The following is a 27,124-nucleotide window of genomic DNA, read 5'->3' as shown; positions in this document are numbered from 1 at the left end:
CCGTCAACCGGCCATTCATCCCATCCAACGAACTTGTTAAGTACCTAGCGCTGCTCCACCTTGGACACTAAGAAGACCCCATTTCTTGGTTGGAATTGAAACACAAGAGTAGATTCTGTAAGTGGGTGGTGAGTGTTCCAACTTAGGTAAGCACCAGGCGCACGGAGGAAGGGCGGCTTCCGGAGATGGGGCGGATAGGAGAAGGTGGGTGGGCATTTCCCCAGCAGCTGTTGCCAGCCACCCGACTTTGATCACTTTGCCGCCTGGCAGCCGTAGCGTACAGCCTCATCGTTCCTTAGCAACCGGAGCCAACAGCCAGAAAGCCTTCCTATTGGGCTCACGCATCATGACGGGCAGCCGCGTTGTCCAACCGCAATTCCTAGGCTTGCCCTATTGCCCCGCCTACTCCCGGTCCGCAGGCAGCGCATGCGCGGGTGGGCCGGGCTGTGTGCAGGGCGGTCGCGGAGCCGGAGGAGCCGCTGCTCTAAGTGTTTGGACTCGGTCGACACCGCGGTGCTTGCTCCTCGCCCCAGCCGCCGCCGAGGGAGCGGCCGCCTATTGTCCTTCGCCGCCGCCAAGGCGCGGAGCTGCTCCGGCTCGGCCCGCGGGGGAGCCCGGGGAGCCGCACGGTGAGAGCGCAACTTAGTTGAGGGAGTTGAGGGAAGTTTGGGCGTCTGAGGAGGGGGCGCGCGCGCAGCCGCCCCTCCCCCTCGGCGGTCCTCGGCCGCGCGCGCGAGCGAGCTGCGGGACTCGGGGGCGCGCGGGCGCGACGCGGGTGGCGGACCCATCGTCCTCCGTCGCATCCGCGGCTGGGGGGTGGGTGGCGCGGTCGCCGATCCCAGCCTCCTAGGATCCCGCTGCCCGCTTCAGTGGCTCCTGCTGGGGCTTTTCCTCTAAGGGATAGCTGCTCGGTGGGGCGCGCCGCCCTGACGGTCTGTGGCCACGGGAACGAGCTCCCCGGGGCAGTCGAGCGGGGTAAACATTCCGCACCCCGGGCCGCCTTCGGGGGCTTTTCTGCTCCTTATCCCGGGGCAGGGGACGGGGGGCGCGGCGGCGGACGCTCCGGGAACTGTGCATTCGGCTCCTCAGCCACCGAGCCATAGTGCAGCGGCTCGCACTTTCAGACCTAGTCCTGCTTTGGTGGCTGGGACTCGCGAGACGCATAAAACTCTGGATGAGAAAAACCCTCAGTATTCTCGTTGAGAAAGTGTGTAACCCCATCCCCACCCCATCCTACAGCCGAAAGATTGGTCGCATTACGTTGCTAGACCCTACTGTGAATTCTGGAATTCACAATGAAAATTGGATTGAGCAGCATTTTAGTGTTCGGTCGTTTGCACTCCATAATGAAGTTATTTTGAGAGTTCATTGCCAAAGTGATGTGCCTCACCCTCTTCTCCCCTTTTATTTCCAGAAGTCGCTTGTTCTTTTTTTTTTTTCTTTAAACGTTTGGATTGCCCGGGTCAGGTGAATTCTCCAGTTCTTGAAAGGTCATTGTAAAGGAGTTCCCATCAGTTGAGATGACTCAGATAAATCGGTGTCACTTTCGTACACCTTCATTTCTTGGGGATTTACAAGCTGCATTAAGCACTCACCTTCTTAAGTTTGGGGTGCATTCATTCCACTGCATTTCGTTGATTGGAGTTAAACACTATGAAGATTATTCTGTTTTCGTTCCCAAGTGGAACTACCCTAAGTGTCCTAGCATTCGTATTGAAACACAAGGACTATGTCGCTTCATGTTCATTTCAGTTGTGTCTCTTTGGCATCTGTTAAAGTTTTATTTGAAAAATACAGCAAATGATATTTTGCTTTGTTTCCTATGTGAATTACGTGGAGAAACGTGGCTTGGGTTTTCTAACTTGTTCGGCTTTTCTTTTGGAAATCCAGCTTTGTTTACCTGATGAAACCAAGGAAAAATAGTCTTAAGTCACAGGCATCCAGGACTCGGAATCTTTGTGCTTAATTTTCCTTCCCTAGGTGGGTGTGGTGAGGGAAAGGAGGTTGACAGAAGTTGGTAGTTATTAAGGAGTTACATAATATAAACATAATTGCCTACAAAGTCGGGTGACCAGGACACCAGTTGCTTTCCTTCCCTGGACTGTGATAACATGTGTTTTAGTCTTTCTTAGAATTTCATTTGCTTCACTAAATGGAGACTGTATGTAGTACAAATGGTCTTTCCTAATCTTTTTTCTCCTTAAGGACCATGATGGGGGGTATTTTGTACTGTCTTTGCTAGAAATGTCTTCTACACATGGTTGGTATTCAGCTTTTGTTTGATTTGGATGAATAGACTTTTACCTGCTACTGGAAGTGTACACAGGAGAGACTCATTAATTCTTGGGCCTTGTACAAAATGATAATTAGTTTGCAGAGCTGTGGTGAAATTTAGTTTAGGAGAATTTGCTAAGTCTTCTTTTGAAACAGGGTCTCACTATATAGCCCATGCTGGTCTTGAACTCACAGAGCTCCACCTGCCTTCTGAGTGCTGGAATTAAATGCCTAGATCCCCGTCCCCCTTGAGTTAGGGTTTGCCTTGTAGTGTAGGCTGGCTTTGAACTCAAGGCTTCCCTGCCTCATTTTCTTTAGGACTAGATAATGGGTTTGTATCACTTTCCCCAGCTTTAAAAACTCTTTAATTTTTTGATTTGTTCTTGAAGATAACTGGAGTTTGGATGGTACACTGTGGACTTCCAAAAAAAAAAAAAATAGCAGTTTAGAAATCATCCCTCATACTCCCCTTTGTTGAGAAACTGCTGAACAATTCTTCCCTAACTCTTTTTGTTCCTTTATTGTGAAATTGGGAGGGAGCACAATTTAGAAGAAATTCAATTTTTGGAGTTATGTCAATTTGAGTTCAGATCCTTACTTTTTCTTTGTCTGATTTTGAAGCCTTAAGCATCTCACTTGAGTTCTGAGCATGTTTTTTTTTCCCTTGTAAGGGGTAGTAACATTGTAGGTTCTTAGGAACACAGGAAACAGTATGCAGAACTTAGCACACTGTCTGATATCTTGTAGGTGGCTGTTTCCTGGTGGCTAAAATGATAATTTTGATACATTTTACATGCCTTTTAAAATGTTATTTCTGTACAGATGATGACTCAGTTGCTACCAAGCCTGTTGCCCCAGTTCAGCTCCCAGAAGCCCACATGGTAGAAGGAGAGAACCAGCTCTTGAAAGTTGTCCTCTGCCCCCCACATTCACACTGTAGCACTTCACCCCCATGCTAAGCTCACAAATGAATATAAACATTATGAAAGAAGTCGTTTGAGCAGAAGGATGATAGAAGCTATAGTGTTTCCTCACCTGTTAGCCTTCTTCTGCGTGGGACTCCATGTGGTTTGGTAGGGAGGAATTCTGTATAGCCGTGAGTTTGGGAAATGACAAGAGGTGCGTTGTTTTCTGGACTGTCAGTAGTGTGTCTCTTAGGGTTCTACTGCTGTGAAGAGACACCACGGCCATGATAACTCTTACAAAGGGAAGCATCTGATTGGGGCTGGCTTACACTTTCAAAGGTTTAGACCATTGTCATCATGGTGGGAAGCATGGCAGCATGCAGGTAGACATGGTGCTGGAGAAGGAGCTGCAAGTTCTACATCTGATCCACAGGCAACGGGCAAAGAGAGACTCTGTGTCTGGCTTTCACTGCTGAAACCTCAAAGCCTACCCCAGTGATGCACTTCTCCAGCAAGGCCACACCTCCCCCAACAAGGCCACACCTCCCAACCTTTCAAATAGTGCCACTCCCTGGTGACCAAACATTGAAATCTATGGGCCTATGGGGACCATTCTTATTCAGACCACCACGGTGTCTAAGTTACTGTCAGTTTAACTTTTCCTTTTTACCTTGGCCTTGAAAACCATATATATGGCTTTATGACATTCCTCAGGTTTGCTCAAGATAGAACTGCCCTGGGTGTTAACGGGATACACAGTTGAGAGACTTAGGCACACTGCTCACCTGCCTTCCCAAATGCCACTATTTACGGAAGAAAGAAGTGGTTAAAGTCAATTGTACCAACTTAGTTTAGAATGTTTAAAATGCCAAATGGAGTAGATATGTTTTAGAACTGTTTACCTGATCAAACCTAAAGATTGTGGTTATAAATATCCCTGACCAAGCCACCTGGGAAAGCTTTGACTTCAATGCTTGCTTCTCTTAAAAGTTAACTTTTAAGTACACTTGAAAAGTCTCGAACTATAGTTATTACTGGCAAGGACGAACATCCATATGGAAGGGATTGTCATTGTGTTGTGTGTTCTGCCTAGCTTACTATGCTGGGGAAAGAGAGGGAAGCTGTTAGTGGGAAGAAGTTTATTTCATGCACATGTCCTCAAACATGTAGTTTCTAGTCCATCTTTGTGTTGATCAGGTCATTCATTGTAAGTAGATCAGATCCATTTGTATCAGTCTTTGCTGGGAGGTTGGACTGGCAGATGAGTACTGAAACACTGTGATTGAACTCTGTGTTGGGCGATGGGGTGCTTTGTTTTACCTCTTCAGAGCTGTATCTTGGGACGTTTGTATGATATGGATGGTAAGTGAAAGAAAGGGAGAGGCGTGAGGTGTTTGCTCTTTTAATTTCTGATCGTAAGCCTGCTCTTGATCATAGAATTAGTTCCTGCCACCCAAATAGTGAGTTATTCTTGAAAGGTTAGGAATTGATGAGTGTGGCATACAACAATCAATTGGTCTTTTTAACTTGTGCTGTCAACATAGGGGAAAGCCTTAACTAGAAGTTAAAGATGAGTTTTGCAGAACCCCAAGATGGTTCTCTTTGTGGTCTCTCTGAAAGCACATGGTGTGGAGCCACATCCAGACATTGCCATTTTTCGGCTGTTTGTTCTAGAGCCAATCACATTATCTTTCTCAGACCTAGTATCTTTGCTTATTTCTCCCCCTTTTCCATCCCCACCCCCACTATCATCCTGTCAGCTAAATGCTACTGTTGTGAGAAACAGGCCAGAAAGCACCATACTGTGTGGTGGTGCAGTTTCGTTGGTCAGCTCCTGGTATAGACAAAATGTAAATCCTGCCCCTCAAGGGGAAACTTGCCACTAGCTTTGCTGTTATTTCCCCCTGGAAAGCAACTAAACTATTATAAGACATCTACCCTTCCTCATGCTTGGGAAAGCTGGCTCCTTTGCATTTTCTGTTTGGTTCTCACATTTTCCTTCACGGAATTTTTTTGTTTTGTTTTGTTTTGGGTTTTTTTTTTTTTTTTTTTTGATTTTCGAGACAGGGTTTCTCCGTAGCTTTTGGTTCCTGTCCTGGAACTAGCTCTTGTAGACCAGGCTGGCCTCGAACTCACAGAGATCTGCCTGTCTCTGCCTCCCGAGTGATGGGATTAAAGGCGTGCGCCACCACCGCCCGGCTCCTTCACGGAATATTTATCAGGGAATATTTTTTAAACTAACTTTTGGTTCAGAATGCTTGTTAGGTTTAAATCGCTGTGGACGCAGCAGCTGACTTTGGATGCTGGGACTTGATGTCAGGTTCACTGTAAACAGTGAACAAACAGTGTTGGTCTTTACTATCATTTTCATACTTAAAATTTAAAATTAGTTTGCTCAGTTTTCTGAGCTAGATGTACTTTATTTTACCTATATTTGTTATTTAGTTCTCAACCCACTCTCCACCTCCGGGGTGGTGGGAACCAAGAAACAATCCTGAGAATGAAATTGTTAATCCATTTTTAGGTTAAGAAAAGGTTCCTAAAGTAGCTAGCTAGTAGGTCTCTGTGTTGAGTTGATTATTATGACTGAGGTCAGCCTTTTCCATATCATTGACACTGTCCTATGAAACTTTAAAGTACATTTTAAAAACAAATCAAGTTAGTTGAAGTATTACAGAATGCAGTAAAGCACACACATTTTAAGAACATAAAGTTTAGTGAGTTTTGATAACGTGTACCTGCTCAGCAGAGTCAAAACAGCATTTCTAGCATTTTCAGGATCGTTATGCCTGCCACCTTCTTGGCCAGTCTCTTTAGTGCTCATCCCTTGCCTACCTAGGTAACCTCTAGGGTACTCTGGTCTTTGCTGGTCTGTTGCCTGTTTTTGCAAATAAGGTTTTAGTGAGATGTAGCCACACCCATTTTGTTTATGGCTGCTTTGGAGCTATAGTTGCAGCTTACAGTGGTTAACACATTCTTTCTACATAAGTGGATTATTTAGCCTTGATTATACCTAACAAAATCCAGTTATTCAAGTCTAATGTGAACAGTGCTATATTTTTCAACATATATTTGATGTTCTGTTAGCATTCATTTGAAAAAATATCAGGGGCTTGGTAATGACTCAGTGGGTAAAGTGCTTAATGTGGTAAGCTTGAGAAGCAGGCGTGACACCATATGTCTCTAAACCCAGGCTGGGAGGTGGAGACAGGAGGCTTCCTGAGGCTTCCTAGCTAGCTAGTGTAGCCAGTCCATGAGTTCCCTGTTCTCTGAGTGACGATCTCAAAGACTAAGGTGGAGAGCCATAGGAGGAAGACGACTGTCACGCCTCCGTCTTGTCCTCCATAGGTACACGTACTAGCGTGAGGACCTGCTTATAGATGCACACCACACACAAGATAATCAAGCTTCCTTCAGCACATTGTTACTGTGTCTCTTTAGTCTCCCATTTTTTTTCTTTAATAAATATATCCTTTACAAATTCAAATTCATTGACTTTAGTATATAATGTTTTACAGATTTTGACAAATGTGTAGATTCATCTAACTACTGCTCGAATTAGAATAATTCCTTTGTCCTTCCAAATTGGTCAGAATCCTTTTGTAGTCATCTGGTATTTTACCCCTGAATCTTAGAAACCATTAATCTGTTTTCTGACTCTATATGTGGTTTTTGTTTGTTTGTTGTTTGCCTTTGTTCTTGATTCTTTTTAGGAATGTAGGTCAGTCGGTGTATGTCTAGCATGTACCGAAACCTAGGTTCAATCCCTAGTAACAGCACTGAATATGTTGGTTAATGACTATAATCCCTGCATTTGGGGTGGGGTAGGGGGTGGAGGCAAGAAGATCACACGTTTGCGGTCATATTTTTCTACATAAGAGTTGAAGGCTAGCCTGGATTATATGAGTCCTGTCTCAAGCCAAAGTGTGTGGGGGGGATATCATAAAAAATAGAATTATATAGACTCTTTTTAAAATTTATTTATTATGTATACAATATTCTGTCTGTATGTAGGCCAGAAGAGGGCACCAGACCTCATTACAGATGGTTGTGAGCCACCATGTGGTTGCCGGGAATTGAACTCAGGACCTTTGGAAGAGCAGGCAATGCTCTTAACTACTGAGCCATCTCTCCAGCCCTAGACTCTGTTTTTTTTGTGTGTGTGTTTAATAATGCTGTCCTTTCATGTTATTATTTTTTATCTCTTGTTGATATATCTGTTCAAAACTGTCCACTCTAAAAATTGAATCGTTTGTGTGTGTGTGTGTGTGTGTGTGTATATATATATAAAACCATTACTTGAAAATATTATCTTATAATATGTTGCTTATGTTTTTCTACCTTCCTTCCACCCACCTCCTAGGGTCTTGTATATAGCAGGTTGGCCTGAAACGCTGTACTTGAGGATGGCTTTGAACTTCTGATCCTCCTGCCTCTGCTTCTTGAGTGCTGGAGTACAGGTGTGTGCCACTGCATTGGGTTTATTTGGTGCTTGGGATTAAGCCCAGCATCTCTTGTATTCTATCAACTGAGCTGTAATGCTTCAATTTATTATTATTATTATTATTATTATTAAAGTATACTAAGATCAAACCGTTTGCATACATAGGAAAGCCCCCTACTTATCACTGAGCTGTGTGTTTCCAGATCTATCGTTTTGACTTTTGATGCACTGGGATCCATCCTAGAGCCTTTTACATGGTAGAAAAGGGCTCTGCCATTGAGCTAACTCTATAACTCTAGTCAGCAGATATTACCATTTTTTTTTTGATTGACATGGGATTGAATCTGTAAATACTTGGGATGACTGCCATGAACATCTGCTTATCTCCATCTTGGGGTTTTGGTGGTGGCGTACTTTTCAGCAGTTGAATCCTGCATGTTTTGTAAAGCTTTATTTATATAGCACATGGCTTTCATATATGTGGTTTTAGGATCCATGATTTCGGTTGCTAGTGTCAGTAAGAAGGATGAGTATGGTACAGTAAGATACTTTGAGAGAGGAGAGACCAGATGTGCTGGTTAATTGTTTTATTATTTATTTATTTTTGTCAGCTTGACATGAACTAGAAGAGGTGAAATCATCTTTGAAATATTTCCTCAGGGTCAGCATGCAGAAACAGTGGTCCAGAGTGGCCAAGGTTGCTCTTAATCTTGGTAATATGCAAGAGTTTCCCAAGTAGGGCTGGTTTTAGCAGCATGTAAGCTGCAGTATTGAAAGGCCCAGGTTGAGAAGCTGAGGCTTGGCATCATGTAGCAGAATCAGAGTCCCTGAAGAGGGCAGGAGAGGCAGTTGGTGAAGATGCAGCCTCGATTTGAGTGACTACCCCCAGGGACAGCAATAGATGTGGAGCTGGCCTGAGCTTCTGAGGCAAAGTATGTTTCAGATGGCAGAGCCAGCTGAGAGGTGGTGGCACACGCCTTTGGTCCCAGCTCTTGGGAGGCAGAGGCAGGCAGATTTCTCTGTGAGTTTGAGGCCAGCCTGGTCTACAAAATGAGTTCTAGGACAGCCAGGCTGTTATACACAGAAACCTTGTCTTGAAGAAACCAAAAGCAAAAACAGAAAACAGAACAAAACAAAAACCAACCAAACAAACAAAACCCTAAAACTAAAACAAAACAAAAAACCCTAAACCCTCCCAGATGGCAGAGCCAGAGAAGTAAGCTTGCCTGAGCCTCTGGAGCCCACATCAGGGTCCCAGGTGTTAGATGCTGGACCTTTTTTCACTGTTGCAATTTGGTTTTGCTTAAGCGTGGTTCTAAGTGTTCCCTGGTTCTTCCCTCTTGGAATAAGAAAGTATGTAACTTATTTTTTTATTTTACAAGATCGCACAGTTGAGAGCATTTTTAATTTTAAGAAGAATGTGGGGCTTAAAACATGTAGTGCTTTATATTGTGAAATTAAGGAAACCTGAGGTGAGCCTTTAGGTTGTTAGAATCTGAAACATATCAACTTTATCGTTGGTTTTACACGTCTTCTTTTATCCAGCTGATGGCCGTGCTAAAGGTGGCGAACGTTTAAGAGACTTTCTGTAAATATGAGATTTTCTATATCCGTGGGTCATTTAGAAAACTCAGGATGATTTGAGTGCTGCCTCTGTAGAAGCGTGAGTCCTTGTCTGGCCATGGAGTTTTGTCTTGTCTAAAGTAAGTGCTTTTCTGAAGTGCACCGTGGCATTGAATGGAAGTAATTTGTTATTTTTGACAAGCAGAAGGAGATTTTAAAACTTTCCCCTTAGACTCCTTCAACAGAACAGCTAGATTCTGAACACAAAAGAACTCTCCTCTGCAAGAGTCATTGTTGAGTTACTTAGGAAAATGCTGTGGCAACAAGAGTTGAGAAATAGAGGGTCAATGTTTATTTGATCATAGGAGTGTAAATGTTTATGTGGTCACACGAGTGTAAATGTTTATTTGGTCACATGAAGCTTTAGAGAGGCCTGGCTCAGGTACTTTCTCTTTTTGAGGATTAAAGGTCGGTGTTTGGGCCTTCCTTTCAAAATGGTTCTGCATATGTGCTTAGGTCAATTTGGAGAGACCATTCAAGGACATTTCCCAGTGTTTTCTAAACAGGTCAGTAAGGGGGAGAACTTGTGTGTGGCTTATATGTTAACTTACCATTCTTAGTGCTTTATAGAGTTACAGATTTAGTTTTATTCTTCCAAGTAAATAAACTGTGATTTTCTTCTAGGATTTATGATATAGTCTAGCTTTATTGTTTATGCTGTAAGCCACATATTTTTCACCCTGATATAATTATATCCAAAGAGCTTAAAATTCCAACTTGTTCTTGGTCTAGGAAATCATTGTGGTCTGCTCTTAAAGTTTTCCTGGAATCCTTAGAAACATGCTAGGCTTTCATGTTTGTGCCTGGAAAGTAGCAAGAGCTTGCCAGTAGTTGATTTTTTTCACATGCAGTGACCGTTGTGGATGGCAGCCAATAATTAACGTTAGCACGCTTGTTCACATCTTCAAAGTGTTTTACGAACGTTTAATTAGTTCATGCTTCACTTCTGTACTAGAAGTTGGAAAACCAGTTTTTAAGGTTCATTTTAGCAGTCCTGAAGTGTTAGGGGGCAAATGAGAAAAATACAGGTGAAGATAGCTTTCCTTGCTTTTGGCCCAGCTTGCTTTTTGAGGTGTATAACTTCTGGTTGATGTAAGCATAAAATTATATAGATTGGAAAAAAAAAAAAAAGACATTGGGCGGAATGGCTAGGAATATGTGGATAATTTGCTTTCAACTCAACTTTTCTTTTATGTAGGCTTGTGAGAATTGTCTTAATTTATTCCTGTGACTTTTTTGAAGGATAGACTGTGACTGGAGTAGGCTCTGGAGAATTAGAATATATGCTAATACATGATAAACTAGGGAGCGATCACCTCTGCTAGTTCCTCATTTCAGTTTGTCTCTTGATTCTGTTTTCACAGTAAGATGGCTTTTACTTGGCCAGGTTGTGTAGTGAATGGAGACACTGTTCTCGGTTGTGTTGTGTTCCTGTCACGTTAGCCGTGTGATCTTGTGTGGGCAGTGCTTTTTTTTCTGCTCTTACATTGCTTTGTTCTGGGAAATTACCTATTTAATTTAATTTAATTATTTTGAGGCAAGCTTTGTAGCTTGCCTGGAGCTCTCTTATATATCCTAGGCTGCCCTGGAACTCCAAGTAGGCCTCTTCAGCTTTGAGAGTACAGTACTGGTATTTAGGTGTGAGCTGCCACACCCAGTTGTGAAATTGTATTTGTCTATGACTCAGGTTTTAATAGAGAAAAAACTTACTGTTTTTCTATATGTCACAGACTCGATCAACTTTTTTTGGTTGGCAAGTGAGACACAGGATAACACTTCCTTTTATTCTCTGGAGATTCTGTGTCATTCATCTGTCTCTGGAAGGACTCAGTTTCTTAGGAATCTCTGTAGACGAAGATACCAGTGATGCTTAGGAGTAAAGAACATTTTGCTAAGTTCGGTATGAAGTCCTTGCTCAAAGTATTTGCTGTTTTGCTTCTAATTTTGTTTGCAGCACTTGTTTGCATGTTTGCTCTTTATTAAGAAGAGGGTCTGTTTTAGGTGTTATGTGTAGACGTGGAGTAATATCATTAGATGTCAAAGCTCTGCTTTATTGTCATGATTGTCTGGAGTAGAGAAATAGGGTAGGTTTATGACAGACACAAGATAAAGGTTTAGTTTTGATTAGAAGTAAATAAATAAATAATAGAAGTTCTGTTTGCTACCCTGCATGTTGCTGCTGCAGTATCTTATTTTGTAATAGGAAGAAAATGTTAGAGAAACTGCCTCTAAAATCTGCTTTGAGGCACATGGTTTCCGTTTGGCAAGCACTCATCTTGCTTTCGTGACTCACCTTTTGTGTAGTCCTAAAGAGGTGGTCAGAGGAGGATCGAGAACTTAGGTTACTTGGATAAGAAATGGGACAGAGAATGATTCATATTATTGAAGATTAGTCTAAGTTTTGGTGACTTCCTGCCTTCTTTGGAATAGATAACTTTAGCTGTTATTACTGTACTTTATAACATTGCCTTTGCAGTAAATACTGTGTCCAGTTCGTTTCCTACATCAAGGGCATCCTTTTCGCCATTGTTTACAGCCGCAGCATTCAGAGGAACCTGAATCTTAGTCTAGATAGTCTCGCCAGGGCAGCTTTAGTACCTGATGGCAGAAAGGAAAAGAGTTCTGAGAGCTTCGCATGCATGTTTAATAAACATTTTATCGTGAATATGGATCTGTTCTTCATGGTGCTAGATAAGCATGGCCCTAGGGCCAGGAAGATAGCTCACCTGGTAAAAGTGCATGATGCGCAGGCTTCTCTTGAGGTCAGATCCTGGAACTCGTGATAGCTCAGTGTAACTGTAGGTGTCTGTACTCTTAGTGACTGAATCTGCAGCCAGGTGGGAGAGCCTCCTGCCCGTTGATCTGGAATAGGTGATGCAGTTTGAGATCCTGCCTAAAACAAGCTGTCTATCAGTTGTTATTTTTTAAGTGTGCATGTGGAGGTCAGAGGACAATTTGTAGGATTCTGTTTTCTCTACTATATGAGTTCCAGGGATTAAGATTTCATGGCAAAAGTATCAACTTGCTGAGCCATATGGCTAACCCTATTTTTTAAAACTTATTTTTATTTTACTTAATCTTATTTATTTTACCAGTGTATGCTTGCCATGATGCACATGTGGCAATCAGGGACAACTTGAGGGAGGAACTCCATTCTTCCTTACCTAGGTATGTGGAGCATACTCAGGTTGTCAGGTTTGGTGGCAATTGCTTTTACCTGCTGGGCCTTCTTACCAGCCCCAAATTTTATTATTTTTTATTTTATTTAAGAAAATTTAAAGATTTATTTCATTTTGTTTGCATGAGAATTTTGCCTTCATTTTTGTATGCATTCCACATGGGTGCCTGGTGCCCACAAAAGTCAAAAGAATTGGCATCCCTGAAACTGGAGTTATGAATGAGTGTAAGCCACCATATCGGTGCTGGGGACTGAATTCTGCTTCTCTGCAGGAACAGTGAGTGCTCTTAACCCTTGAGCCAATCTCTGTAGTTCTCAAAGAAAAAAAATTAGAGCTTTGTGGACAGGCAGGTTTGGTTCTTTGTTTAAAAAAAATATATACACATACATATACATACAGACACATACACACATATGCACTGTGGGATAATGCTCTTATACAATGTAAATATTTATCACTCATATTAGTTTAATAAAATGCTGATTGGCTAGTATCCATTCAGGAAGTATAGAGTATAGGCGGGCAACCAGGCTAGGAGAATTCTGGGAAGAGGAAAGGCAGAGAGTCAGTCACCAACCAGATACAGAGGAAGCAAGATGAGAATGCCTTACTAAAAAAAGGTACCAAGCCACATGGCTAAACATAGATAAGAATTATGGGTTAATTTAAGTTGTAAGAGCTAGTTAAAAATAAGCCTGAGCTAATTAGGCAAACAGTTTATAATTAATAGAAGCTTCTGTGTGTTTCTTTGGGATTGAACAGCTACAGGACTGGGCGGGACAGAAACTTCTCTCTCTCTCTCTCTCTCTCTCTCTCTCTCTCTCTCTCTCTCTCCCTCCCTCCCTCCCTCCCTCCGTCCCTCCGTCCCTCCCTCTCTCTCTCTCTCTCTCTCTCTCTCTCTCTCTCTCTCTCTCTCTCTCTCTCTCTGTGTGTGTGTGTGTGTAATTTTTTGAGTCAGTTTCTTACAGAGTAGTCTTAGCTGACCTTTGACTCACTGTGTAGACCAGGTATGCCTTAAACTCAAGAGATTTGAGCACCTCTGTTCCCAGGTCCTGGAATTAAGTATAGGTTTTTTTTATTTCTTTTTTTACTAATTTATTTTGAGCCAGGATCTCACTATATAGCCTTTCCTGGTCTGAACTCACTATGTAGACCAAGAGTTGTAGAGATCTTCCTGCTTCTGCTTCTTAGGTGCTAGGATTAAAGTGTGTGCCACCACACTTGATTTCAAATTTTATTTTAATTTTGATTTTGTTTGTTTGGGTATTTTGCCTATATATACATCTGTGCACTTGTACAGAGTTCAGAAGAGGCTGTTAGATGGCCTGGGACTGGAGTTACATACTCCAGTAAGCCACCATTTGGGCTCTGGGGATTGAACCAAGGTTCTCTGGAAGGACAGCCAGTGCTCTTAACCGCTGAGCCATTGCTCCAGCCCCAGTTTTATTCATTTTCAATGGTGAATTTTAAATAGCATCTCACACTAATTCATAATACTATACAACATGAAACATCTATTATAAAACATGACATGATCTGTTTCCAGGACCCTAATCAGACAGCTACTTTATTAAAGCAGATGAGAGCTGAATAGCCATTTTCCTTTTAACAGAGAGCAGTTACATAAATAAGACCGTAACCTTTTATATAGCACCTTTGTATGAGATCAGAAGTGTCTGTCAAGTTAGACATGAAAAGTTAAACAAAGCTGCACCACTTATGGATCTGAGCAGTTTTAGGTTCTCCCTGTGTTGAGTTTTTCTTTTCCAGTTGACTATTTCTTTTAAATACCAGTGCAAGAATGTTCTGATTTATGTAAAATTATCTTTGGTTTTATGTTAGTCTTTTTTTTTTTTTTTCACTTCTCCATATAAGATTTTACCTTTTTCCCTTTGGGGATTATTTTTCTTTATACAGTACATTCCCACTTTGATTTTTATGAAGAAAATACCTTTATTTTTAATTTTGTAAAAAGTAACTGAATACCTTAAGTTTTGTGCTTCATAATTTGGGTAGTGTATGTAAAAATGTTGATTTTTTTTTTTTTTTTAATGAAACCTCAAGAAGAACCAAGAACCAAGAGACTGTTTCCCATGGCCCCTGTTGTGCACGTTGTATCCTAGCCCACAAATTCTGTGAAACACCACAGTTCTCTGCTCTAACCATGGCAAAGTATTATTTGACTGCTTTGCCCAAAGTGCTAGGGCCCTGTAGAGCTTACCACTTGATTAGTTAGCTCCCTAGGATACGCACCCTTGCTATAGGACAATTGTCTTGTACTTTGTAAAGATTTGTCACTTGTATTTTAGTAAAATGCTGATTGGCTAGTAGCCAGGCAGGAGGTATAGGCTGGGTGACCAGAACAGGAGAATTCTGGGAAGAAGAAAGGTTTAGTCTGCAGTTGTAAGCCAGACACAGAGGAAGCAAGATGGGAACGCCTCACTGATAGAAGGTACCAAGCCATGTGGCTAACACAGACAAGAATTATGTGTTAATGTAAGTTATAAGAGTTAGTAAGAAGCCTGAGCTAATAGGCCAACCCGTTTATAATTAATATAGACCTCTGTGAGTTTCTTTGTGACTGAATGGCTGTGGGACTGGACAGGACAGAAACCTCTGTCATCATACCCTTGAATGCAGACATTTCCTCCTTGAATTCAAATAAAAATAATGATTCCTCTATGTGATGCCTCAGGATACAAATATGAGTCCAGAAGAAAAGTGGTATAATCTTACCCTCAGCTCCATGTCTGTTGAAATGGCCAGGGGCAAGCTAACTAAAATAACAGCTGCATGATTTTGATTCTTCGCCACATTGTGATGAAAATGAAAACCATGGAATGCTAAACCCAGGACAAGTGTTCTGCAAGATGAGTTTGAATGCTCACAGTTGGCAGTTGTAAGAGGCCCAGACTTTGAATGCTCACAACTGTAAGAGGTCGGGACTGCTAACTTATTTTATGAGTGAGGAGTCTGAGGCTTAGAGAGGCTAGATGGCTTGTTCAGTGTTAGGACTTAAACTGATGAGGGTCCAGCTCTAGAATCCAAACTCTTCTGTATGTGTTAGTCTAAAAAGATTTGAAAAGGCTATCCATTGTGAGCTATGATTTTGGCAGAGCCTTATGTAACTTTGACTTTGCTAGTTGACTTATTTTTATGGGTCATTTCCTACTTTTTGATCTCTTAAGCTAGGCTCATCAGATAGCTCTTCTGCCTTATGAAGGATATTGGGTTTCCACCACTCCTGTAATGTGCAGTCCATCCAGAAATTCAGGAGTGGATATAATGCAAACAAGTAACACTTAGGAATAAATGACATTATCTAGAGGAGTTTTTTCAGTGTGATTTTTTTTGTTTCTCCTTCCAAACTTGAAAATTGGTAGAGGGTGGTTGTACGTATCCCTGTATACATGTATGTAAACCATTTGTGACATATGTACTTGGAGACAACAGATTATAAAACATTTCTGGGTTTATATACTATTAACACGTGTCATAATTAACTTAATGACTGTATGCTATCACTAATTATCATTTTTGCATATCTATGTTATATTTCTCTGCCCTCCCTTGCTCTCTGTTGCTCCCTTCTTCCTTTCTGCTACTTACTGGTATTGCTGTGGAGAAGTCCTATGCACACATATCTGTGTACCCTTGTTTATGTCCTCTCACAGAAACAATTGTTCGCACAAAGGGGATCCTGTCAGCAGCTGTCGCTGGAGTTGTCAGTGGGAAGCTTCTGTCATTCACACTTTCACTGGTAGTCCTGAGTACCCGCTTCCCATTTCTCCATAGCCTTTAGAAAGCAAGTTTGCAGTTTTAGTTTTGGTTTTTTGGGAGTCTTGGTGTTTATCCCAGGCTGACCTTGAACTCTTGCTTTATCTTCTCCAGTGCTTGGTTTGTAGGTGTGTTCCACCATCCCCTTATAGAACACTTTTAATGTTTTAAATGCCATCGAATTGCCACATTATTGATAATCAGTAATAAATGACAGGATCCTGTGCTTTTGTTTATCTTTTGTTTTTAAATTAATATTGTTCATTTTAGTTTCTATAGAATAAATTGATTTTTAGATTTAATCTATAAATTTCTATGTGTATTTTTAAAATTGGAAAAAAAACAAAACATGTGAAACACATGTAGCCTGAGAACATGACTAAGAGTGCTTATAGCTCTTACCGAGAACCTGGGTTTCGTTCCTCAGAACCCATGTGATGTCTCACAGCCCTCTGCAACTCAGGCACTAGTGAATCTATGGTCTCTTGTGGTACTAGGGGTGCACATGGTACACATATAGACGTGAAGACAGAACACTCACACAAATCTTAAATCTTTTTAAACATTACATTTTTATTTATTTTGAATGTGTTTGTGAGCACATTCTGCCTGCCTCTGCCAGAGTGATGGGATTAAAGGTGTGTCTGGCTCTCTTTGCTTCTGTAAGTGTGTATCACATCCTTGGTGAAGGAACCATGACTGAAATTAACCATGGCATTATGTATTTTTATGATCGTGTTTTATTTTTCTCCCGCCTCTCTTGTGACCTTGGACTGGGTATTCATTTTTGAGCTCCAGCTTCCTTGTGTATAAAGTAGGAAAAGCAACCACCACTCTATACACAGCACTGGTTGTTGGGCATATATGCTTTACAATTGTTTTGTCTACAGTTTTGGGAAGATTTAGTGCAGATGGTTGTAGTGGCATTTCATTTGTATTTTAATAAATAATACTTGCCTAAGGATCAGAAAAGTAAAACAACCACACGGGCCAGTTTTACTGACCAGGAGCAATATAACACATTAATCCCAGTAGCCACACTAGCTTGCTATAGAAACTAGGTAGTAGTGGTGCATGCCCTTATTTATTTATTTATTTATTTATTTATTTATTTTTGGTTTTTCGAGACAGGGTTTCTCTGTGGTTTTGGAGCCTGTCCTGGAACTAGCTCTTATAGACCAGGCTGGTCTCGAACTCACAGAGATCCGCCTGTTTCTGCCTCCCAAGTGCTGGGATTAAAGGCGTGCGCCACCACCGCCCGGCAGGTGCATGCCCTTTATACCAGAACTAGGGAGGGTTATAAGACGGGAGGAGACAGATCTCTCTCATTCTGAGATTCCTGGGGGCAGGATCGCCCTTTGAAGCTGAGGTTGAACCCCAATTTTTGCTTCTGAGTTTTTATTAACTGTGCTTCACCTGGTGGTGTAAGGGATTGGAAGGTAGTAAAGACAGTACTGTACAGCAGACATGGACCACTGCAGTTCCTGTTCCTATTAAACAATTCTCTGCCCATATTTGTGTTTTTAATGTTGGGAAATGGGAAGTATCTAATAACTTGTTTGCAATTTTTGCTTCTTAATTTTGTAAGTGTCATTAGATTGCGTATTATTTTCTGTAAGCAGGCCATAGATACTTTGTAGGAAAAGTAGGGTAGAATGGAGCTAATTTGATGGTTTCTAGGAGCAAACTTATTTTATGAATGATCCAAGAACATTTGAAACTTACCATTTTGGGTCAGGCTTTGAAAGAACCAAAGGAGAGCAATGCATAACCCCAGGTCACCAAAGCCTGTCGGAGAAGTGGTGTTTCTTTTTTTGTTGTTGTTCTTGTTCACAAAACAGAAAGTAAGTTTTATGTAAATCATAAGTACAAGTTATGTAAGCTTGTGGAAGACGATGTATGCACAGAATGACTATGTGCCAGGCCACTGGAATGGAAGAGTTTTGGATATACCAATAGAGCTAGAAAGTTACGATATACTGATGATCTGGGCCTGGCTTTGTGGTAGCTGAATTCCGAGGCATACTGGGAACAACAGATGAGGGATTGCACTGGGTCTGCAGCGTGACTAAGGTTTTGTTAGGCATGAGCTGACAAGAGAAGGAATGGTCTTGAGCTATGCAGTGTGACCAAAGAACAAACATCAGAAAACTTAGTGGGAGCAGTGACATGTACTTGAGTTATTTAGTTTGGTTAGAATGTGAACACAGAATTAGGCCAACAGTTCAAGCTGGGGGGAGTGTAACTGTCTTACACTTGTGCTAGAGAATTTACTTTGTCCTTCTGAACAAAAGGGAAAGCAGCTCATGTGGGGAGGATTATGGGTAGTGACAGCTGGGGGAAATGAAGCACTCCCTCTGAGGGACATTCAGAGTCCATTGTGTTAGTTTAGGATGGGATTCCCAGAGCCAGAATTCAGGGAAGATGAAAGAGAATCAGAGCTACTGAGTATTTAGAGAGTCAAATGAATGAAACTTGCTGAGGGGATGGAGGGAAGTAAAATGCATCATTGTCCACAGTGATTGGAAGCTTCTAGGAGCAGTTTGCTTGAGCAGTCGCATGCTGGGGCATAATTCATGTTGGCATGGGTTTGACTCTCATTCTTGAAAGAAACGTTTGAGTTTTATTTAGATTGCCTCTTTCTGAGTAGTTCTTGTTCTTGACAAGCTTGTTCTAGAAAAGCTCCAGAGTTTATATAACTAAGCTACCTGATTGGTATCTTAGTTGATACTTTAAAAAATTGGAACAAGTTTTGTAGTAGGAGCTGCGGGCTGTGTTCCTGCCACCCCAGCTCCTGGTTGCCTGGCTAGCTTTTGCCCCGAAATAACAACACACAAACTGTATTCTTTTAAACACTGCTTGACCCATTATATCTAGCCTCTTCTCGGCTAACTCTCGCACCTAGACTAGCCCATTTCTAATAATGTGTGTAGCACCCCAAGGTGTGCTTACCGGGAAGATTCTAGCCTACATCCATCCTAGGTCGGAGCTTCATCACATCTGCCCCAGAGAGGAGAGCTATCGAGTCTGAGCTCACTTCCTCTTCCTCCCAGCATTCTGTTCTGTTTACTCCACCCACCTATGTTCTAACCTATGAGGGCCAAGCAGTTTCTTTATTTTTTAACCAATGACCTTCCTCCATCAAAGTTTAGTTGTGGTAAAATATATAAAGCACAAAATCTACTATTTTAACCATTTTTTTCTTTTAAAGGACCTTTAAAATTATTTAACTGTTTGTGTCTGTATAAGTCATGTTTAGGTACCTGTGAAGACCAGAAGAGGACATAGGGAACACTGGAACCAGAGTTACAGGTGACTGTAGCCACCTCATGTGGGTGCCGGGAACTGAACTCTGGTCCTCTGGAAGAGCAGTAAGTGCCATCTTTCCAGCCGCATATTTGCTATTTTGTTTTTGTTTTTATTTTTGTTTTTTGAGACAGGGTTTCTCTGTAGCTTTGGAGCCTGTCCTGGAACTAGCTCTTGTAGACCAGACTAGCCTCGAACTCATAGAGATCCACCCACCTCTGCCTCCCGAGTGCTGGGATTAAAGGTGTGCGCCACCACCACCCGGCCTATTTGCTGTTTTTAAGTGTGCAGTTTAGTAGCGTTTGTTAGATTTATGTCGTTGTACAACTGTAATTACTGTCTATACGTTTTCTTCCTGCAGAACTAAAACTACCTTTTAAACTATAAATGCCTGCATTTAATTCACCAGCCACCTGGCAAATGGCAACTCTTTTTTCTGTCTCTATTAATTTTGCTACTTTAGATACTTCATATCAGTAGTATCTAGAATTTGTCTTCTTGTAACCAGCTTAATTACCTTGCATCATGTCTTTAAAGTTCATTTATGCTGTGTGTATGTGTCAAAATTTGCTTCTTTTATAAGGAAGAACTACATTCCATTATGAATATACCAAAAGGGTTGCTTTTATCTATTGGCTGTTGTATGTAAGCTGTGTGAGCATGGGTGTAGAAAAGCTCTTTAAGTCCTTGCTCTCAATTCTTTGGAGAATCTGCCTACAATACTTCAATTGTCATGGTATTCATAACAGTCATGCACTCTGTAGGAGAAAATAATGCCATTTAACACTAATGTCTTTTTTAAAAAATGTTTATTTTATTTTAGATTATGTGTACATGTGTGTCTGTGTGAGTACATATGTACCTGTGGCATTCAGAAGGCATCAGATCCTGTGGAGCTGGAATTATAGGCAGTTGTGAGCCACCTGATGGGGATGCTGGAGCTGAACTCTATCTTCTGCAAGAAGAGTTTGTGCATGTAACAGCTGAGCATCTCTTCAGTCCCACTAACATCCTTATAAAGGGATAAATATTAATTTGTTAAATCTCATCTTTGAAGAACACATTTTAAAAACATGACCAAAAGGGAGTTCTATTTAAAAGACTCTGTATGTGGAAATATTTTGGTTGTGTTGTGGAAAAGCTGTTAAGTGATTTTCTTTTCAAATGATCTCGCTTCTTTTCCGTTACCTGCTCTTTATGGAACTCCATTTTGACTTGAAGGGCAAACTGATAAACTGTTGTTTGATATTTAGAAGGCAAATATTCTTCCTGTTTCCTCTCCTTCTGATTTTTTTCTTCTTTTTTGGTAGAGATGGAGATTGAACCCAAGACCTCATGCATGCTGGACAATGGAAATGAAAAAGTAACTGTCTTAGCCTCCCAAATCAGGGAAAGAGGCATAATTCCTTATTTATTTATTTAAAAGATTTATTTATTATGTATACAATGTTCTGTCTGCATATATGCCTACAGACCAGAAGAGGATACCAGATCTCATTACAGATTGTCTTGAGCCACCATGTGGTTGCTGGGAATTGAATTCAGGACCTCTGGAAGAGCAGCCAGTGCTCTTAACCACTGAGCCATCTCGCCAGCCCATAATTCCTTTTTGAAACATCATCATCATTATTATTCAAGTTTGACTTAATTTGACCTTTGTGCCTTTTTTTTTTTTTTTTTTTTTTTTTTTTTTTTTGTATCAGTTCATACAGTGAGTGACCTGAAACCACAGTCAGCACTGCTGTGGCTGTTGCATAATTGGTACTTGTCCTTCTTATTTGTGTTATGTACATAGGCTTTGACTGGAGCGTATTTAAACTGTTGTAAACATTGCCTGTTCATTCCTACAACTGTGTTTTGTGGTAATTGAATTACTAATTGTGAGAAAGAGTTTTAAAATGAGGAACAAAATGGGAAAATTTATGAATAGTTGCCCAGTAAAGTCATTGAAAGGAGTGTGATCACTGTGTTTTATTTTTCTTCTGTAAAGTAGGCAATAGCTTTTTCCTCCAGTACTGCATGTCCTTTGTCTTAGGTAGGGTTTCTGTTGCTGGGAAGAGAAGTTCTCTTATAAAGGAAAACATTTAATTGGGGTTATTTTGCAGTTTCAGAGGTTCATTTCAGTATTGTCATGGTGGAAAGCATGAAGACATACAGGCAGACATGGTGTTGGAGAGGGAGCTCAGAGTTCTACATTTGATCTGCAGGCAGCAGAAAAAGACTGAGTGCCACTGAACCTGGGCTTGAGTATCTGCAACCTCGAAACCTGCCCCCACAGTGGCATACTTCCTCTAACAAGGCCACACTTACTCCAGCAAGGCCACACCTAACAGTGCCACTCCCTATGGATCGAGCATTTGAACACAGGAGTCCATGGGTGGCGGCATTCGTATTCAGACCACCACACCCCTAAAACTGTTTCTGTGTACACAGAAATGAATTTAGGAAGGCAGAGAAGATGATGTATTGAGTGACAATGAAGAAAAATCTTGTTACTACAAATGGGTGGTTCATTATTATTATTTGTATAACTTAGAGAGTGAGTTGCAGGCTACATTTACTACAATCCTAAGATGATTAATTTGTTGTTGCTTTTACAAAGTCTTTTTGAGCAAATGACAAATTCAGATGATGTCCTAACTCTGAAGAAGAAACTTGGTATCTGCCCAGGGCTTTTTGTTTGCTAGACTTGCTATTGTGTGTGGCTAAATGGTCTACTAGGAGTAGAATTGGCATTCTGTTTTCAAAAGTTAATTCTGGGCCTTTTGAGGGGTGGTGGAATGGGGTGGTGGTATCAGAGCCCAAACCCAGTAATTTAGGCATGCACTTTTATCCCAGAACCCCCACCCTACTATGCCCTTTTAAGTAGGATCTTTTGTATTCTCTTCTGGCTCTCTACTTACCATGTAACAGGATAACCCTTGAACTTTTGATCCTCCTGAGTGGTGAGACTAAAGGCGTGCTCCTTGTACCTGGTTTACGTGGTTGGTTCTAGGGATTTGGAATTGAACTCAGGTCTTGTTCATGTTTGGTAAGCTTACTTTCAACTGGGTTACTTAGTCCTGGTCTTGAACTCTTTATCCTTCTGTCTTTGTGTCTTCAGTGCTGGCGACAATAGACATGTGCTATCATGGGTTTCTTACCTGTATTTGCTGCTTTAGAATGTGGAAGGAAGACCTCAGTGTGCTCCAGAGTTACACATTTTGTGAGTTATTTTGGTTGGGTTCTCTAGAGTTGGAATTTTTTGTTGTTGTTGCTGTTGTTGTTGTTTTAATTTAACTTTCAGATTTGGGCTGCTAGACTAATTCTAGAACTGGTAATTTTTTTCTTTAGTCTGAGGAATTTTGGAGAGAAATGGTCGTTTTGTTTTTTTTTTTTCCCCATCTGAATATGTTGTTTAATAGCTTTTGGATAGGTGATTTATGACATATCTAATGAACTCACAACCCTATAGGTCAGCATGGTTAGTTTTTTCTTGAACCTCATGGATCATGCAGATTTAGAATTAAATTTAGTTTGTGTGGTAAATGACACAGGGAAGATTTGAATAATATGTGGATACAGAACAGCTGTAACTTCTTTGAGGAGTTGAAAAGTATGGAGAAGGACCATTCGGTTTGTTTTGGTTTTAAAATCTCCTGGTGTGACAAGCCTGAAATTCACTATTTAGACCAGGATGGCATGAAAATCACAGAGATCTGTGTGCTTCTGCATCCCACATGCAGGGATTAAAGGTATGCACCACCATACCTGGCCTGAGAAGGGCCATTTTAAAACTTAGAGGATTAAGACTGATGTGGGTGGTGTTTTATGAGCTCAGATTTCACTGAGTGTGTATTTGCATAGGTGGACACTTAAGAATTAGTCTAAGAGGAATGAAAAAAAGAATTAGTCTAAGAGGCAGGTGGATCTCAGTGAGCCCGAGGCCAGCCTGGTCTACAAAGCGAGTTCCAGGACAGCCAGAAGGATAACCGAGCAGTTAAAAGTGTTAGCCACTCTAGCAGAGGGCCAGCGTTCAGTTCCCAGTACCCACATGGTGTCTTACAAACATCTGTAATTCCAGTTTTAGGGTATCAAACTGGTTCTGTAGACACCAGGAATGCACAGGTACAGGCATAATGCCCACACACATAAAATAAGCAAAAAAAAAAAATAATAATCCTAAATGTATACACACAAAAGAATTAATTTAGACAACTATTTCATTGTGTAACTTACATTTGACTCTATGTGTTAGGATTTGGGAGAAGTTAAAAATTAATGTATATCCAGATACACTGATTTTTTTTTTCTTCTCATTTTGTTAATTTGCTATTTCTTTCCTGGAATTAAGCTACTTTGGAAGCCTCTTGTTCATTAATGTAAAGTCACACCTTATACCTCTCTCCTGTAATAGCCTTGGACCTACCTGATTGGTAACCATAGTAGCTTGGGGTCTCCTGTGGTTAATGAGTGTGTCATAGGTACTTATTTTTTTCCGTGACTGACTAGGTTTTATTGGGAAAGGAAGTTAAGTAATTTGCTTTTAACTTTCTGAGTGTGTAAGGTATTGGATCACAACTGTGATGATTATAGGAAGTTTCAAGGTCATCCTTATGGAAACTAACCCATTTGATACCAGTGTGCTGATTCTAATAGACCCTAAGTGAGGCTGTGGCTTGTCATGTTTTATTCCTCTTCTTTCCTACCCATGGAGCCTTCCTTTTTTTCCTGAGTTTCAAAAGTAAAAATTTCAGACTTCTTACACATATATGCTTCTTTAAAATTTTACTGTATCATACAAGGTACCTGCAAAAGCTGTCTGATACCCTGGAACTCGAGATTCAGATGGTGGTAAGCAACCGTGTGAATGCTGGGAACAAAGGTCCTCTGCAAGAGTAGCTATTGCTCTAGACTGCTGAGACAGCTTTCTAGCCCCTACTCTGATTCCTAATTGTCTACCTATGCAAATACATAGTCAGAGCATTACCTGCATACAAAGAGTTATATGTTTAAAGAATATCGTGTCTTCAAAATTAGCTCTTTCCCATGTATGGTACAGCCCAATTCAAATAAGCTGCATTTGAAGGACCCAGCATCCTCATAAGTCCAGTGGCCATTCCTTGGGATCTAGTGTTTATGCAGTGGCCACAGCTCCATTTTGCTTCTTTTAAGTGTGTAAGTTAGGAGCCAGCACTTCAGCATCTGTTTTAAGTGTTCTTTTTTTTTTTTAATTCTTTAAGTTTGTAGCATGCTGTTATCACTGCCATTGACGAGTTTAATAAAATCATTCATTAGGAAGTGACATAGTTCTTTGTGGAAATGTAGCTATTTGGTTATTTTCCTGTATTTAAAAATTAACTCTTAAGCAGGTTAAAATGAAATAGACCAGTAGTTTATGAAAAGTAAAATAACTGTGCTTAGGCTTGGTAATGGAAATGGCGTGGCTAAGACAGTTTTAGACTGAGAAGAAAACAATGAGAATTTATCAGACTGTAAGAGAGCTAATTACATCCAGCAACTCACTTTTAGTACTGGTTAGGTGTCAAGCATTATTCACATGTTGAAACTAAGAAATGAACCTGGTACTACTCAACTCACCCTTAAGAGTTTAATTAGAGGCCCGGTTTTCATGTCACCTCCTAGGCAGTCAGCTGTGTCAAGATGAAACTGAGTATCTCCTTCCCTGCCCCTGGCTGTTAGAAACTCATTGAAGTGGGCCATGAATGCAAGCTTTGTATGTTGTATGAGAAGCACATGGCCACAGAAGTAGCTGCTGATGCTCTGATGAAGAGTGGAAAGGTTATGTGGTCCAAATCAGTGGTGGGCATGACAAACAAGATCTTCCCATGAAGCAAGGTGCTGTGATCCATGGCAGAGTACGCCTGCTGTTGAGTAAGGGGCATTTTTGTTAGAGACCAAGGAGAACTAGAGAAAGGAAGCGCAAGTCTGTTCATGGATGCAGTGTGGATGCCAATCTGAGTGTTCTCAATTTGGTTATTGTAAAAAAAGAAACAGAGAGAGAGAGATAAGAGGAGGGGAGGGGAGGAAAGGGGAGGGGAGGAGAGGAGAGGAGAGGAAAGAAAGATATTCCTGGACTGACAGATACTATTGTTCCTCATGGGCCCTAAAAGAGCTAGCAGCATCTGAAAGCTTTTTAATCTCTCTGAAGATGTTGTCTGCCAATAATTGTCAGAAAGCCCTTAAAGAACATAAGAAGCCTAGGACCAATGTGCCCAAGATTCAGCATCTTGTTATTCCACATGTCTTGCAATACAAATGCCAATGTATTGCTCTGAAGAAGTAATGAACTAAGAAAACAAGGAGGGTTCTGCAGAACATGCTAAACTTTTGGACAAGAAAAAAGTCAAAGAAAAGCACAAGGAACAGATTTTTAAGAGATGTAGGTTATTCTTGCTGAGAGCTTATACTTCTAAGTGAGTCCAGTCAAAAATAAATCTTTAAGGGTAACAAATAAATAATCCTACCTTGAATCCTCCCCAAGGAGTTTAATTAGAATAAATTACACTGTTTTAAAGTCTGGAATTGAGAAGAAATGTTGAAATGAATGAGAAGAGTCAAAGTGTACTTTTTGTTGTTGTTATTATGAAGACTGTTTGGTTTAGGTCTTAGTCCTGTAGTGTTATAGGATTTGTGAAATTTTCAGGCTTTTTTCTGTCCGTTTAAAAATACATTACATGGTTGAGCAGAGAAATCTTCCAGCAGTTAAAAGCACTTAAGTGGTTGACTCTTCCAGAGCACCTGGGTTCAGTTCCCAGCACCCGACCCACATCCTGCAGTTCACAACTGCCTGTAACTCCAGCATTTACAAGGGACTCTATACCCCTCTCTGGACTACATGGGCACTGCACTCATGTGCACCCCTGCCCCCATGTGTATACACAATTAAAAATAAAAAAATAAAATTTTTTAAAAATGGATTGTATGGTACTGAGAGGATAGAGTTATGATAGTCCTGGTGCTACATTACAGTTGTTATCCTTTTGATGTTCTGTAACTTGTCCTTATGCTGCCTTATTCATGACAAATTCATCACATTCATCACATTGATGAACTACATTTACATTGTACATACATGTATGTCTGTGTACCATGTACACACAGTACCCTTAGAGGCCAGAATTAAGTGTCACATTTCTTTGGAACTGGAGTTAGAGGTGATCAGTTCATTGCTAACCACTATGTAGATGCTGGGAATTGAAACTGGAGTCTTCTGAAAGATTAACCACTGCTCTTCACTGCCAAGCCATCTCTATTTCTTTTTCTTCATTTTCCTGAGTTCTTTTTCTAGTGGTTTCTCCAGTTTAATAGTCTATCCAGGAACTGTTTTCTGGTATAGAGAAGCCTGACTACTTCCATGCAGCATAGTAGATAATTTCTTGTGATTGTTTTTAATCAATGTGCAATTTTGCTTTTGTCTGATAAATGATAAAATTAGATGCGCGGCGAGCTGTGTTCCTGCCACCCGGCTCCCGGCCGCCTGGCTAGCTTATACCTGAAATAATTACACAGAAACTGTATTCATTTAAACACTGCTCTGGCCCATTAGTTCTAGCCTCTTACTGGCTAACTCTCACATCTTGATTAACCCATTTCCATTAATGTGTATCGCCACT

General features: G+C 40.9%; 1 protein-coding gene across 1 annotated transcript in view; it reads left to right on the top strand.

The window, feature by feature from the left end:
* Positions 1–483: 483 nt before the first annotated feature.
* Positions 484–27,124, top strand: part of Akap13 (A-kinase anchoring protein 13) — a 264,078-nt gene continuing 237,437 nt past the window's right edge. Inside the window, exon 1 of the mRNA XM_057755917.1 lies at positions 484–629. The gene's annotated coding sequence lies outside the window, so the exon portion shown is untranslated. The remainder of the gene's footprint in view (positions 630–27,124) is intronic.

The sequence above is a fragment of the Chionomys nivalis genome, chromosome 23 (genome assembly GCF_950005125.1).
Source record: "Chionomys nivalis chromosome 23, mChiNiv1.1, whole genome shotgun sequence".
NCBI classification, from domain to species: domain Eukaryota; kingdom Metazoa; phylum Chordata; class Mammalia; order Rodentia; family Cricetidae; genus Chionomys; species Chionomys nivalis.
This window is presented reverse-complemented; position numbering and strand designations above follow the sequence as displayed.